This window comes from Pongo abelii, chromosome 3 (assembly GCF_028885655.2).
Source record: "Pongo abelii isolate AG06213 chromosome 3, NHGRI_mPonAbe1-v2.0_pri, whole genome shotgun sequence".
Lineage (NCBI taxonomy): Eukaryota > Metazoa > Chordata > Mammalia > Primates > Hominidae > Pongo > Pongo abelii.
Genome location: NC_071988.2, coordinates 167,422,131 through 167,436,420, shown reverse-complemented (window position 1 = coordinate 167,436,420; position 14,290 = coordinate 167,422,131). Strand labels below are relative to the sequence as shown.

The following is a 14,290-nucleotide window of genomic DNA, read 5'->3' as shown; positions in this document are numbered from 1 at the left end:
TTGCCAAATCATTGTGTTTCTGGGTCTGACCAGTTTGCTTAGTTCTTGTCCTGCCTAATTTTGAACTAGTAAAGCGAAGTGAGTCATCAGATTATGAGTTACTGTTTAAAAGAAAAATGTTGTTTATTGATGCTGAGCTGATTCAGTTCCTTCCTTCTTATAGAAGTGTTAATTCACCCCCACACCAGAAATGCAGCATCTTTATGGATATGTCTTTTTCACAAGCCTCCAAGGCTCCTTAGATCGGGTCATTACTAAAAGTACATTAAAACACTCAAGTTTTAAAAATGAAATATTTCTGTAATCAAAGTGTATTAATGTATTCTAAAGCTAGTAAACTGCCCTAACATTTAATTGCCCTATAGATGCTTCTCTAGCTGTGGGTTTTCTTCTGTTAGTGGTCTGAAATAATGATTTTCCTATTCTATTAATATACAGTGTATTTTGCACAAAAAATTAACCTGGCCAATAGTGATTACCAAAATATATATTAATAATCTTGGCAACTTTTGACATTAATTACCAAACATTTTAGACTACATCTTCTAAATTATTCTTCACTTGAAAGAAACTCAGCTACTGCAAATTTTGTCTTTCTTTCTTTCTGTAAATGTTATTAAAATATCCAGTGAGCTCTTTTAGAAGGGCTCAGTATTATTTCAAGACTATTTTTGAGATAGTTCTAGCCTTTTAAAATATTCTACACACCTGCGGGGTTCAAAAGAACCCTAGTACCGACTAAGCAAATAGGCAAAAGACATGTTGGAAATGTAGTATAGTACTTGAACCATTCACTATCATAGGGATTATTGGTGCATCCTGGGTAATGGAAGCGGAGCTTGACACCTGGTGCTTTTAACTAGGGATAAAGTCATCCTCTCACTGTAAGTATAGTATACCTGTACCTCCAAAAGTGACATTTTAGTGAACACGCCATTTTCAACACTTGTGCCTTGGGGTGTTCATTGAAGCTTTATGAAAACTACTGATGTTTTCTCAATCTCCTTAAAGTTATGTCCATGCTTTAAAATGTCTCTGTAGGAGAGAAGTGGGGTTTATACTGTTTTTAAATTCTCTAAGATATATTTGCTGCTTTCCAGACTTTGAAACTATTAAGCTTCTTAACTGCCTTTTATTGAAAACTTCTGGGGAAACTTCATGGTCCCACAGTGTCATTGCCATACAGCTTCACTAGAGTTCTCTGAACCACAGCTGAAAGAGCTTTGTATTATTTTTTAATTCCCTCCCCAGACATCATATAGAACTATTATAATAATGGTGGTGGGCAAAAAACAATGTAAGAAGCCTTTCCATTAACTTAAGTTGCAGCTAACTCTGTAGCTTCTTTTTTGAGGCCAAACACACTGTATTTTACATTGTCAAAATATAATTTACGTTAATCACTATGTTAATGAGTATGTAAAACATTATTTTGCATTGATGAATTTTGTACCTGCCTCCATTAAAAGCATAACAGCCATAAAATAATAATAATCAAATCAAAATGTTTCAATTAATTTTCATGATTCCTGAGAATATGGCTTCATCCTACAATTTGTAAGCTAAGCACTACCAAAATACAAGAGAAATTCCCCAGCTTTACAAGATTCAGTAAGATATCTCAAAAGTAGGCCATATCTAGTGTATTAGTCTGATTTCAGGCTGCTGATAAAGACATACCCGAGACTGGGTAATTTATACAGGAAAAAGGGTTTAATGGACTTACAGTTCTATGTGGCTGAGGAAGCCTCACAATCATGGCGGAAGGCAAGGAGGAGCAAGTCATGTCTTACATGGATGGCAGCAAGCAAAGAGAGAGCTTGTGCAGGGAAACTCCCATTTTTAAAACCAACAGATTTCATAAGACTCATTCACTATCATGAGAACAGCACAGGAAAGACCTGTCCCCATAATTCAATCACCTCCCATCAGGCTCCTCCCATGACACATGGGGATTGTGGGAGTTACAATTCAAGATGAGATTTGGGTAGAGACACAGCCAAACCATATCAGTTATCTTTGTATTTATAGCACAATTATTTGCTCACAGAATTAATGAATGTATGCCATAATTCTGCATGGGTCAATAACTCCACTACACTGATTACTCAGTTAATTGATGTTTTTAAAATGTACATTTTTTTTCTAGATTTTACAGTAATATATTTTAAGGACTTTCTTTTTAAACTGATTTCCATATATGGATATTTTCCTTCATTAAAAATTTGCTCAGCAGCAGCCAGTCTGACTTGGGATATTTATCTTGAAATTGATCCAATGAATATTCTCAATTTCAATAACTACTCTGGCAAGAAAAAGCATACAGAATTTCCAAAATCAATACAGTAGATCAGCGTCTGCAGCACAGCACAATTCGTACAGGCAACGCAGTGTTGTACCAAGTGTTTCCATTTCTCAATGCTAATCGCTTTTGATTTGAAGATAAGCTGTCAAATGCCATTAATCTGTTTACCATATTCCACCCCCTCACCACAGAAGGCTTTATTTTCTCTTTTTCAAATAATTTCAGGAAATTTTTGTAGAGCAGGATGACTTCTTAAATAAGCAACTTTTAAATAGGTTTTAAATAGGTCATCATGAGTTAAAAGTAATAAAGAATGAATACCGAATTCATGAAGGGATTCTCTAAAGTTCTCTGTCCACTTTACTTTTTATCACTTTTCCAGTAAGATTCAGATTTCCCAGTTTCTACTTTTAGGCTTAAATGTGCTTGAGAAGTCTCTATTTTTCTAAATTCCATCACCATTAAATGTTTTGATTCCCACTGCTACCACCCTATTTCAAATCTAGACTTGAACTAGGAAGCTCTGAGACCAACTATGGAACCTGGGTAATTTCTCATATTCTCAAAGTTCCTTCACTTACAAAATGAAAACATTAAGATCTACGTATTAAGGTCATGGTGAGTATGAATGAGTATGCATGAGAGAGCCTGGCTGGCATCAAGCAGGTGTTAATCACCTCTAAGAAACGTTCCTCTTTTCTCTCTCCCTCCTCAGTCCTCCTTTCAGACTTCACAGCAAGACTCATTCTGAAAGGTGAATGTGATCTCCTTACCCTCCTATTCAAATTCCTCCAAAAGTTCACTGTACCCTAGGACAGTGGTTCTCAAAGTGTAGTCCCCAGGCCAGCAGCACCTCTTGCGCTTGCCTTTCCAAAATTCCTCTAAGAAGAGTTTACTATCTTCCAAACCTGCCACTTTCCCAACCCCAAGATTTAACTCATCTTTTACGTCCTTCCCCCTCTATGATATCTCTCCTATACTACCCCAGTTTAAAATCTTTCCTGACCATTCCAGTCTCTAGGACTTTTTCTGACCTCTAATTCCAATTATTTCTGAATACAAAGAGTCTTCATCTCACAATCGGGTCTGTGTCTGGATAAACCCACTGTAAAGTCAAAAAATCTTTAACTGAACCATTGTGTAAGTGTAGGACTGTACTAAGGTGAAAATCTGCAGAGGTCACAAACTAGTTGCACCTGGCCCACCCACAGAAGGTGTGTGTTAACTAAATTGGTTGCAAGTAACATTAAAAATCAAGAAAAATTACGTAAAAATACAGATCTTTGGCCTGTGTTGGAGAAAATCGGATCTGCGTTTGAGAGACCCCCATTCCCACATGGCAACAATCAGCTAAATGGTAAACGTTTCATTCTAAATAAAGGTTTTCTTTTGACATCTTCAAATTCTCAAAAGGTGATTTACATTTCTTATGGTTACGTAACTTTTCATGCTTGTTTTGTCTCTCCTAATAGAATACAGCCCTTAAAATACCCGTCCTTGTCTTTGACTTTTTAAAAACCTCTTGTTACCCTGAACACAAACCGGTATTTAGTGCAAAATTATTCTAAAAGAATATTCTGAACATTGTAGACAACCGCAAAATGCTGAATAATCCACACAGTTTTTCTGGAAATTTTTGGCTTTCTACCAAGTTGATAAAGTTTTATTAGTTCACGTTTTCCAAACATATGGATTAAGGTACAACTCTTAAGACAGATAATAAAAAAATTTTATAGTATTTTGGTTTAGGTCGTCTTTCATTTTCTAATGAGAAATACATATGAAGACAGCATGCCCTCTGCTGAAAGAGATTTAGCCCCTGCCCGGCACAGCATGTGACAGAACCTAGATACCGTTTGTAACTTTTAGTTTGAATCCAACTTTTATATCCTGGATTTTATTTCCCGGAAAAGAGTTTCAATTTCACTCTTTGGTAGGAGTCACAGTGGCTTTCTCTGACGCGGCCTCAGGTTAACCATTTACCGGGTTCGGCACCGACAAGGGATGAGCCACCTTAACAAAGCTGCCTTGCTGTGGCTCAAAGATAACCTGAGAAACCTAACCAAGATGAGAATTTTAAAACACTGTTTACGTACAGGACCTTTCTTTGTTAAACCTTCCATTTGAACCCACTTGCCAACTCCTGCCTGTCCACACATATCCGCACCTCTAACATCAATATTAGGAGAATATTCGGTAATACTCTCCTTTTCCTTCCCCTACCCCAAATCCTCCAGGGGGCGCCCCGGAGGACCGCGCTGGCCCCCAGGCGGGAGGGCAGCCCTAGGCGGGAGCCCAGTCCCGACTCCCGGACGCCGCGCGCACTCCCCATACTCACCCGCCCGAAGTCACGGAAGTGCCACCTGACCCCGCCCCTTCCGCCGGATCCTCCCACGCAGGCGCAGCGCCGACTGTGGGCGTGTGGTGCCCGGGGCTCGCCTGGGGCCGGGTGGCGGCGCAGTGCATGGCGAAGGTCCCTGTGGACGTGGCCGCGCAGTTCCGGCGTGTGGCGGAGAGGGAGTGAGCGTGAAGGTCTCCCGGCCTGCGGCAGGCTGCGGAAGCTCTGCGCCGGGAAGTTCTCTGGCGGGGGAGGGGAGCGGAGGGCGGTGTACGGCCTTTGGGCTAGGTTTTGCCCTTTTTAAGGTCCACATGGAATCTTTCGCCTCCGAAGTTCGAGGGTAACTTTCGTTTCCTCCTGGCCTTCGCGACACCCTCGAGTCGGACGGAGGCCGAGTCCTGCCCTCACCCCCGGCAGCCTGCGGCGGCCGGGACCCACGGAGGCCCTTCTTCCGCTCCTTGGAAACTTAAAATGTGGGGTGAGGGAGAGACGCGTTACGTTTGACAGACCGGTGAAATTAAAGACACTCAAGCTTCTCAAAGTGATTTGAAGAAATGCTCAGCGTTCGGCCGAAATATAGTTTTAAGTTTTTAAACCATGGCATGGTTTTTAAAGGCTGAAGGACCCACAATTTTTTTCTCTTAAAAGGCACCCATTCATTTTGATTAATGTTTCTTAACATGCACCCAAAGCCAGGACTCGGGCTCACTGCTGCAGGGATGTCTTTGGGAAGTCCCGAGGGGGGAAAGGCGCGCAAGCCTGAAATGGAGATGAAAATAAACAGGCATAATGTTTGCTACCTCACTGCGTGGGCGGAGTGGTAACTAATTTTTTAAAAACGTCTTAGATGACGTGTAAGTAGTAAAGCCGTTGTATGCTGATCTAGAATTTTTGAGAAAAACTTAATCACCCAAATGTTTGCTATAATGTGATAAAGATAGCATCCATCGGCAGTAGCCAGGATCAAATTATGACGAGTAGATATGGTTATAAATGGGGGCCATGGAGTATAATTAGTATATGAAACCAAAATGTCAGTCCTCACACAGAATTTGTGTAATGATATGCATTTGGGAGGCTTCAGGCCTTTTCAGCTATTTGATACAGGTTGATTCTTACTGAATACAGAATAATAAAAAATGAATTACTGGTCTCACCATTTTCATTATTACTATTTGGACCAAAAGACTACCACTTTTACTCCAAAGAGTGATTGTAGACTCAATAGCCAATGACAGAAAATTAAGCACAAGTCTAAATGAAGCCCAGGATCTAGTGGAAAGAACGTAGAATCAGACCTTTCAAATCTCAGCCTATTGAACACAAACAGAATGAGAGTTCTTGAGACGGTTTACTTCGTTTCTTTAAACTTGGCGTTGCTCATCTGAACAATTGTTTTGGTAAGGGTTACGTTTCATGAAAGCTCAGTTTGTGCTACCTTAGAAGTGAAGAAGTTTGTTAGTTTTAAAATTGAGTTAATTTCATTCTATAAACTCTAAAACACTTTCATGCATGTCACTTTTTTATTCAGAAGTTTTCTAAACAGTACAGCTTAGGAAACACATTTCCATGGAACATTAGTCTCTTGCAAAATGTTAATAGATGCTTCATGGGAAAAAAATTGCTAGCATCACCAATACTGGCGAAAATATGAACCTGTCATTATGAGGCTATGGGAAGTACACCTTTGTAGCGCTCTTGCCAAAAATGTTTAACCTGAATCTGATTGTGAGGAAACACTCAGATAAATTCTGAATGTGATTTGTTTGGACTTTTCAATAAGGTTAATAAGGAAGACAAGAAAAAAAAGGCAGGAGGACTGATCTACATTAAAGACAGCTGTCACTAGATAGCCTTAAGGATTTAAAAAATGTGAACCTGGGCCGGGCACAGTGGTTCACGCCTGTAATCCCAGCACTTTGGGACGCCGAGGCGGGTGGATCACGAGGTCAAGAGATTGAAACCATCCTGGCCAACGTGGTGAAACCCTATGTCTACTAAAAATACAAAAATGAGCTGGGTGTGGTGGCCCGTGCCTGTAAGTCCTAGCTACTCCGGAGGCTGAGGCAGGAGAATCGCTTGAACCCGGGAGGCAGAGGTTGCAGTGAGCTGAGATTGCACCACTGCACTCCAGCCTGGCGACAGAGACTCCAGTCTCAACAAAACAACAACAACAAAAAAAACAGTTTGTAGTTTCAGGTGAATAGTATATGAATGTTCTTTTAATTCGTCTATAGATTTGAAAATTTTCAAAATAAATAGTTGAGGACAAATTGTAGCTAGCAATGCTGGAAACCCATTTCTGCCTCCCAGCAGGTGGCAGCAAATTAATACTCCATAACGTACAAGAAAATCATTGCAATTTCTTCGTCTTGGTAAATGTTTTGGATGTTGCAGACTGGCTTTTTTTAGGGATAGGAGCCGAAAGAATATTGTTGCCAGATTATGGATGTTTATGTTAATTTATCAACTAGTTGGGAAAGTACTTATTCTTCATTACTCATCTCTCACAGAACCAAAAGTCTATTTGTAAGCTCTTTTGTTGGAATAACAGTCAAGCTCATGTTACCTTCATAAACACTCTCCATAACCATTAACTGGCTAATAACTATCAATACAACATTTCAAAGTTTATGAAATACAACCGAAGTATTCTCAGAGGGAAATTTGTAGTTTTTTCATGCCTTTATTAGACAAGAAGAAAAAAAATCAGTGATCTAAGTCAGGATCAGCAAACTGTGGTCTACAGGCCAAGTCCAGTGCATAGTCTTCTTTTGTACAGCCTGCAAAACTCTAGAAAAACTCGTTTTAAAAATAGACAAATTACTAGTATCTGGAATGAAAGAACACTAAAGATTCTACAGACATTAAAACATGGGTCTCAACCAGAGGGTTTTTTGCCCCCAGGGAACATTTGGCAATGTCCAGAGACATTTTTGGTTGTCACAGTTGGAGAGTCTGCTGTCAGAAGGCAAAGGTCAGGGAAACAGCTGAATATTCTGCAATGTGCAGGACAGTCCCCCACAGCTATTTGCTGGCCTCCAATGTCGATAGTGCTGAGATTGAAAAATTCTAATTAAAACCATAAAAAAATAATATTATAAACAAATTTATACCAATAAAATCTGATAACTTAGAATAAAAAGTTTTGGGGGCCGGGCATGGTGGCTCACGCCTGTAATCCCAGCACTTTGGGAAGCCGAGGCGGGTGGATCACTTGAGGTCAGGAGTTTGAGACCAGCCATGCCAACTTGGAGAAACCCCATCTCTCCAAAAATACAAAAATTAGCTGGGCATGGTGGCACGCACCTGTAATCCCAGCTACTTGGTAGGCTGAGGCAGGAGAATCACTTGAACCTAGGAGGCAGAAGTTGTAGTGAGTTGAGATTGCACCACTGCACTCCAGCCTGGATGACAGCGAGACTCTGTCTCAAGAAACAAAGTTTTTTGAAAAAAAAAAAAAAAAAAAAAAAAACTTATCAAAACACTGAAGAATAAATAGAAAATCTGAGTATTTGTACATCTGTTACAGAATTCGAATTCATAATTTAAAAATACAAAGAAAACCATCCACGTTAGTGAATTCTATCCAGCATTTGAAGAACACACAATGTCAATTTTATGTAAACTCAGAGAATAGAGGAGGAAGGAATAACAGCAGAACCTTCGGAAAAATCTCACAGACATTAGAGGAAAAAAAACAAACTAATATTACTCACTAATACAGATGCAAAATTCCTATAGAAAATACTGGCAAATTGAACCCAGAAAAAAATAAAATAAAATCACCAATTGCGGTTTATCCAGAATGCAAGATTTGCCCAACATTAATAAACAATAATTTACAACATTAATAAAGGAGAAAATCTTAATAATGGCGGAAAAAGCATTTGACATATTTTATTGCTAACTCATGATGACAACAATCACAAAACTAGAAATAAAAGAGAACTTTATAAAGGACATCTATGAAAGATCAATAGCTATTATGCTTAATGGTGAAATATCCAATCCTAAGATTGGGAACAAGGTAAAGCTGTTGGCTCTCATCACTTCTATTCAGCTTTGTATCAGATAGACAGTACAATAAATAGTTAAAAGAATAAAAGATAAACATTACAAAAGTGCAAAACTGTCTATTCACAGGGGTCTATGTAGAAAATCTGTTTTTCAATGCTACTAAATAAATTGTTTTTGTAGACTGTCCACGTGGAAAATCTTCAACATCTACTGGATGTTGAAGTCATGGGGTAAAAGCTCAGTATATATAAAAAAAATACTTTATATACTAGTAAGCAGCAATTGGAAAATGACATGTTAAAATATGCCATTTATAATAGTACAGATGATCCCTGACTTATGAGGGTTTGACTTACAATTTTTTTTTACTTTATAATGATGTGAAAGTGATAGACATTCAGAATGCTCCTCAGGTTACAATGGGGTTACATTAAGATAAACCCATCATAAGTTGAAAATATTAAGTTGAAAACTCCCCTACAATTTACAGTATTTTCCATTTAGGATGGGTTTATTCAGACATAACCTCATCATAAGTTGAGGAGCATCTGTATTATAAATACCTAGGAATACGTCTAATGAAAGACATGCAAGAGCTGTACTCTAAAGTGACAAAGCATTGCTTAAATGAAAGAGCTAAATAAGTGGAGAGATGTGCCATATTTATGCATACTGAACATGTGCCAAGGAAGACCATATTCTGGGTTATAAGTCTCAATTTATAAGGATGAAAATCATACAAAGTATTGTTCTCCAACAATGGAATTAGAAGTCAATAATAGGTCTTTGGAAATCTCCAAATCTCAATAATCGAAGGCACAGATTTTCCAGACTGCTGGCCTCAAAAGTTCAGATTGAAACTGAAGACATTCTTCTCTGCACAGCCAAGCCAATTGATTCACATGGGAAATAATTATGGACATATTGCCACATTCTAACCAACTGCACTAACCTGGCACTGCCCTGAGATTGGGGTATGCTGGAAGCAAATGCAGACGGCTGTTATATATTTTATTGTACTAAAACAGAGTTACAGCATATTTAAAATTCATGAAATTGTTCCCATTTCTTCCTTTCCTTCCCTCACAGTCTGAAAATACTGATGGAAAATCTGGGAACAAGATTATGGGTGTAGTTGACAAAACAGAAAATCTGTTCCTGGACAGCTTTTGATGAATTTAATAAGTACAGAGATAATGAACATAGGCTACATTTGCATAATGGCATAATAAAAATTCATTGAACAATGCTAACTATCTGGGGGAAACTACAGTTTGGAAACTGAATGTAAGATTGTGGTTCTGGCAAGATTACTCATTCTATTTAATGATTATACATGGTGTTGAAGGGGATGGGGGAAATAGTCCATTTTGTGCTGCTGTAACAGAATACCTGAGACGGGGTAATTTATAAAGATTAAAATAAACATTTACTTCTTAGAGTTCTGGGGGCTGAGAAGTGCAAGGTTGAGGGGCTCACTTCTGGTGAGGGACTTAATGCTGTGTCGTTCCAGGGCAGAAAACGGAAGGGCAAGAGAGGGGAAGAGGGGTGGGTGGGGAGGGGACTGGCTTCATCCTTTTATGCGGAACTCACTCCTGTGACAACCAACTCATTCCTGTGAAGTGGCATTAATCAGTTTATGTGGGCAGAGGCCTCATTACCTAATCACCTCTCAACACTGTTGCATTGGGGATCAAGCCTGTAACGTGAATTTCAGAGGACACATTCAAACCATAGCATTCCACCCCTAGCCTTCAAACTTTATGACTCCTCCCCATGCAAAATACATTCATTCTATCCCAATTGTCCTAAAAGTCTTGTTCTACATCAGTTCAAAAGTCCAAAGACCAACGTCTCATGTAAATCATATATGGGTGAGATTCAAGGCACAATTCACCCTGAGGCAAATTCCTTTCCAGTTGTGAGCCTGTGAAATTTTAACAAGTTATCTACTTCCAAATATATATATATATATATATATATATATTTATGTATGTTGTGACAGCATAGGATAGACATTCCCATTCCAAAAGGGAAAAATAGGCAAGAAAAAAGGAACAGGACCCAAGCAAGTCTAAAATCCAATAAGAAAAACGAGTTTTACAGCTGGAGAATAATCTCTTTTGACTCCATATCCCACATCCTGGGCACACCAGGATGGGGCAGGGTCCCTAAGGCCTCGGGCACCTCCATTCCTACCGCTTTGGTGGACTGTCTACCCAGCAGTGCTCAGATCGAAATTTCATGCCTCCAGCTTTCCCAGGTTGGAGTTGCATGCTGGCAGCCCTACAGTTTTGTGGTCTTGGGAGCTGCCCCACTCTCAAGACCACTAGGCATTGACCTACTGGGCTGTCCACATTCTTTGAAATCTAGGAGGAAGTTACCATGGCCCCACAGCTCTTGGATTCTGCACATCTGCAGAATCAGCACCACATGATGCCACCAAGGCTTACCGCTTGTGTCCTCTGGAATGACAACCTGAGCCACAGCCAGGCCTGCTTGAACCACTGCTGGGGTGACAGGATTACTACACTGGCATACAGGGAGCAGAGTCTGGAAGTGGCCCTGGGCAGCAAGCCCATGGAGGGTACCATGGGTTGTCCCCCCAAACCATTCTGTTCTAGAGCTCTGGGCCTGTGATGGAAGGGGAGCCTCAAAGATGTCTGAAATTCCTTTCAGGTCGTTCTCCATGGTCTTGATGAATATCACCTGGTTTCCTTCTAGCCATACTAACCTCTTTAGCAAATAGTGGCTTGGCCATATCCTCGGTTTTCTGTCCTAAAGATACCATTTTACTTGTGACCTGAGAAGCCAAAAGAGATGCCCCTTCATCAACTAAGACAGACCCCAAGTTTAAAGAAACAGATACTTTTCTTTGAGGGTTCAGTGCTCAGCTGACATGATAACTTCTAAATTCCTATGGCTATAAGAATAAACACACTCTTACTAAACTCCCTAACAATAGGAGCTATCAGGTAAATTATCAAGAGCCCTCATAAACTCTGATTTACAACTCAGACCACTTCAACTCTGATTGGACAGAAGACCTACCTTATAAACACACTTTCCTAATAAGTAAGTATAGACCTTAAGCAAGTTTCAGCAAGTTTATAAAGACTGTGCACAGTCTTCGTATCCTACAGTTCACCTTTTAACATGGAGCCAAATTTCACCTCATTTTAATGCTAAAACCCCACCCAAAGTGAACATGGGTTATATGTTGTATATGCCTGCCCATTGCACATGCACTCAACTCTCCACATAAATGTGTACAGCTTTTCCCCAAACCTGCTGAATATGTATGACTGTACAGGCCCTTTGAGGCATAAGGGCCAACCTTCCCTTTTCATCTTCAAAGAAGAGCACCTTCAGCACATGCCATAGACTCTTCTCAGTTTTCAAACTGATATTGCCAATAAAGCTCTCCTTTCTACCATTTAGGCATTCTGGTGGTGTTTTGGACAACACAGTCTCCATGCCCAGGCTGCAAATTTTCCTAATCTTTCTGCTCTGCTTCCCTTTCAGTATAAATTCTAAATCACCTCTCTCTCTCTCCCTCTCTCTCTCTCTCTCTGTGTGTGTGTGTGTGTGTGTGTGTGTGTGTAGCTTTCATATCTTACATTTTATTTTGCTGTATACAGTTAAACATATCCATGCAACTCCTTCAATAATTTGCTGCTTAGAAACTTCTTCCACCAGATATTTTAGTTCATCTCTTTTAAGTTCTGCCTTCCACAAAGTCCTAGGAAATGGACACAGTTCCACCACAATTTTCTGCAAAACACGAATAGCTTTTAGTCCGGTTTCCAATGCATTGTTTCTTATTTCCATCTGAGACTTCATCAGAATGGCCTTTACTGTCCATATTTCTACCAGCCTTCTGGTCATGACCACTTAAGTAATCCTTAAGAAGATTAGGCTCTCCTCACAGCTCTTGTCTTCTCACCAGAATTGCCCAATGCTCCATTCACAGAAGTCGAGGCTTTTCTATTTGCTCCTCCAAATTCTTCCAGCCTCTATTTGTTACCCAATTCCAAAGCCACATCTACATTTTCAGGTATTTGTTGTAGCAACAGCCCCACTCCTCAACACCAATTTTATGTCTTAGTCTGTTTTGTGCTTCTATAACAGAATGCCACAGACTAGGTAATTTATAAAGAAGAGAAATTATTACAGTTCTGGAAGCTGGGAAGTCCAAAATCAAGCGTCCCACACCTGGTGAGGCCTTCTTGCTCATCATTCCATGGTGGAAGGCTTGGAGGGCAAGAGAGGGAAAGAGTAGGCAAGGGAAAAGAGTAGGGCAGGGGGCTGAACTTATCCTTTCATCAGGAACTCACTCCCATGACAATTATGCACTCCTGCAATAATGGCTCCATTCATCCCTTAATGAGAGTAGAGCCCTCAGGACCCAGTCACCTCTCAAAAGTTTCACTTCTCAACACCATTGCATTGGAAATGAAGCCTCCAACACATTAACTTTGGGGAACACATTCAAATCACAGCAACCCTGCATGCTTTCTTCTACTCTCACTATTATCGTGATAAAATAACTTATTTTTTAATAGAAAGATTTCCAACATACAGATCTGTCCCACATGTATCTATTTCAAGGATTTATAAAATTAAACATTTCTCTTTCAATAGATCATTGAGAGGACTGGGGACTATAAATCACTTTTAATTTTAAAAAGTATTTTTGACCCTTAAAAAGGTTTTAAGTTACTCATCTTCACAATTATTTATTTTGACTGTCAATTATGCTTACTATAATGAGATTAATTTTCAAATTTCACTTGGTAAATAGAGTTCACAGACCTTTCTTTCCAGAAGTTGCCTTTTTAAAAAAATAACTTTTATTTAAATGTTTTTTCAACCTTTATCTTTTACAGTTTTTAACTTCATGTTACTTCTAATCATTCTGAAAACAATTATTCCATTTTGGTATAATTTTCTAAACTCGCAGGGGAAGTCTTCTGATACTCTTTCTTTTCTTGGTTTGAACATAAAGGGAAAATCAAATGTGATGGCATGGTAACAACTAATCGCAGCTGATATTATTAAACTATTTTATGGCCATTGTCAACATCCCTGTGAGATAGATGCTACTGTTATCCCATTTTACATACGGGGAAACTGAGACTCAGGGAGATTAACCAATGTGCCCAATGTTACATGATAGTATAAAAGCCTGGCTTTGAGCTCATGTAATTGACTTCAGTGTCCACATACTTAATCATTGGTGCTTACTTTTCTGTGCATTTACTAAAGTAACAGGATTATTTCAGATTCCCTAACTTATTATGATAGCTCCAATTTCAGTGTTATCTATATATAAGATGTGATGAAATGGCACCATGTTGGCAAATGCTTCGATGTAGCGCACAATTTCACCACATGATGGTGCCAGTGAAGTGAGAAGTCATCTGCTGCTAGTATTTGACATTAGGCTGAGACCTAAATATGTCAACAGAATGTAGTAAAAGATGTTTAAAAATTTTTTTAAAGAGCAATCATAAATAATTATAGACTAGAGTGTCTTTTGAAAACATAAGGAATGAAAACATCACAAATACAAAAAGGGTAAGAGTAATTGACTCATAAAAGTTAAAAATAAAAAAGATGAGCTT

The 14,290-nt window shown here is 39.2% G+C and overlaps 1 protein-coding gene across 2 annotated transcripts in view; it reads right to left on the bottom strand.

The window, feature by feature from the left end:
• The window catches only part of MMAA (metabolism of cobalamin associated A), a 41,779-nt gene extending 36,014 nt beyond the window's left edge, over positions 1–5,765 (bottom strand). For both annotated transcript variants that reach the window (XM_054554535.2, XM_002815182.6), the window contains exon 1: positions 4,644–5,765. The gene's annotated coding sequence lies outside the window, so the exon portion shown is untranslated. The remainder of the gene's footprint in view (positions 1–4,643) is intronic.
• Positions 5,766–14,290: the final 8,525 nt, after the last annotated feature.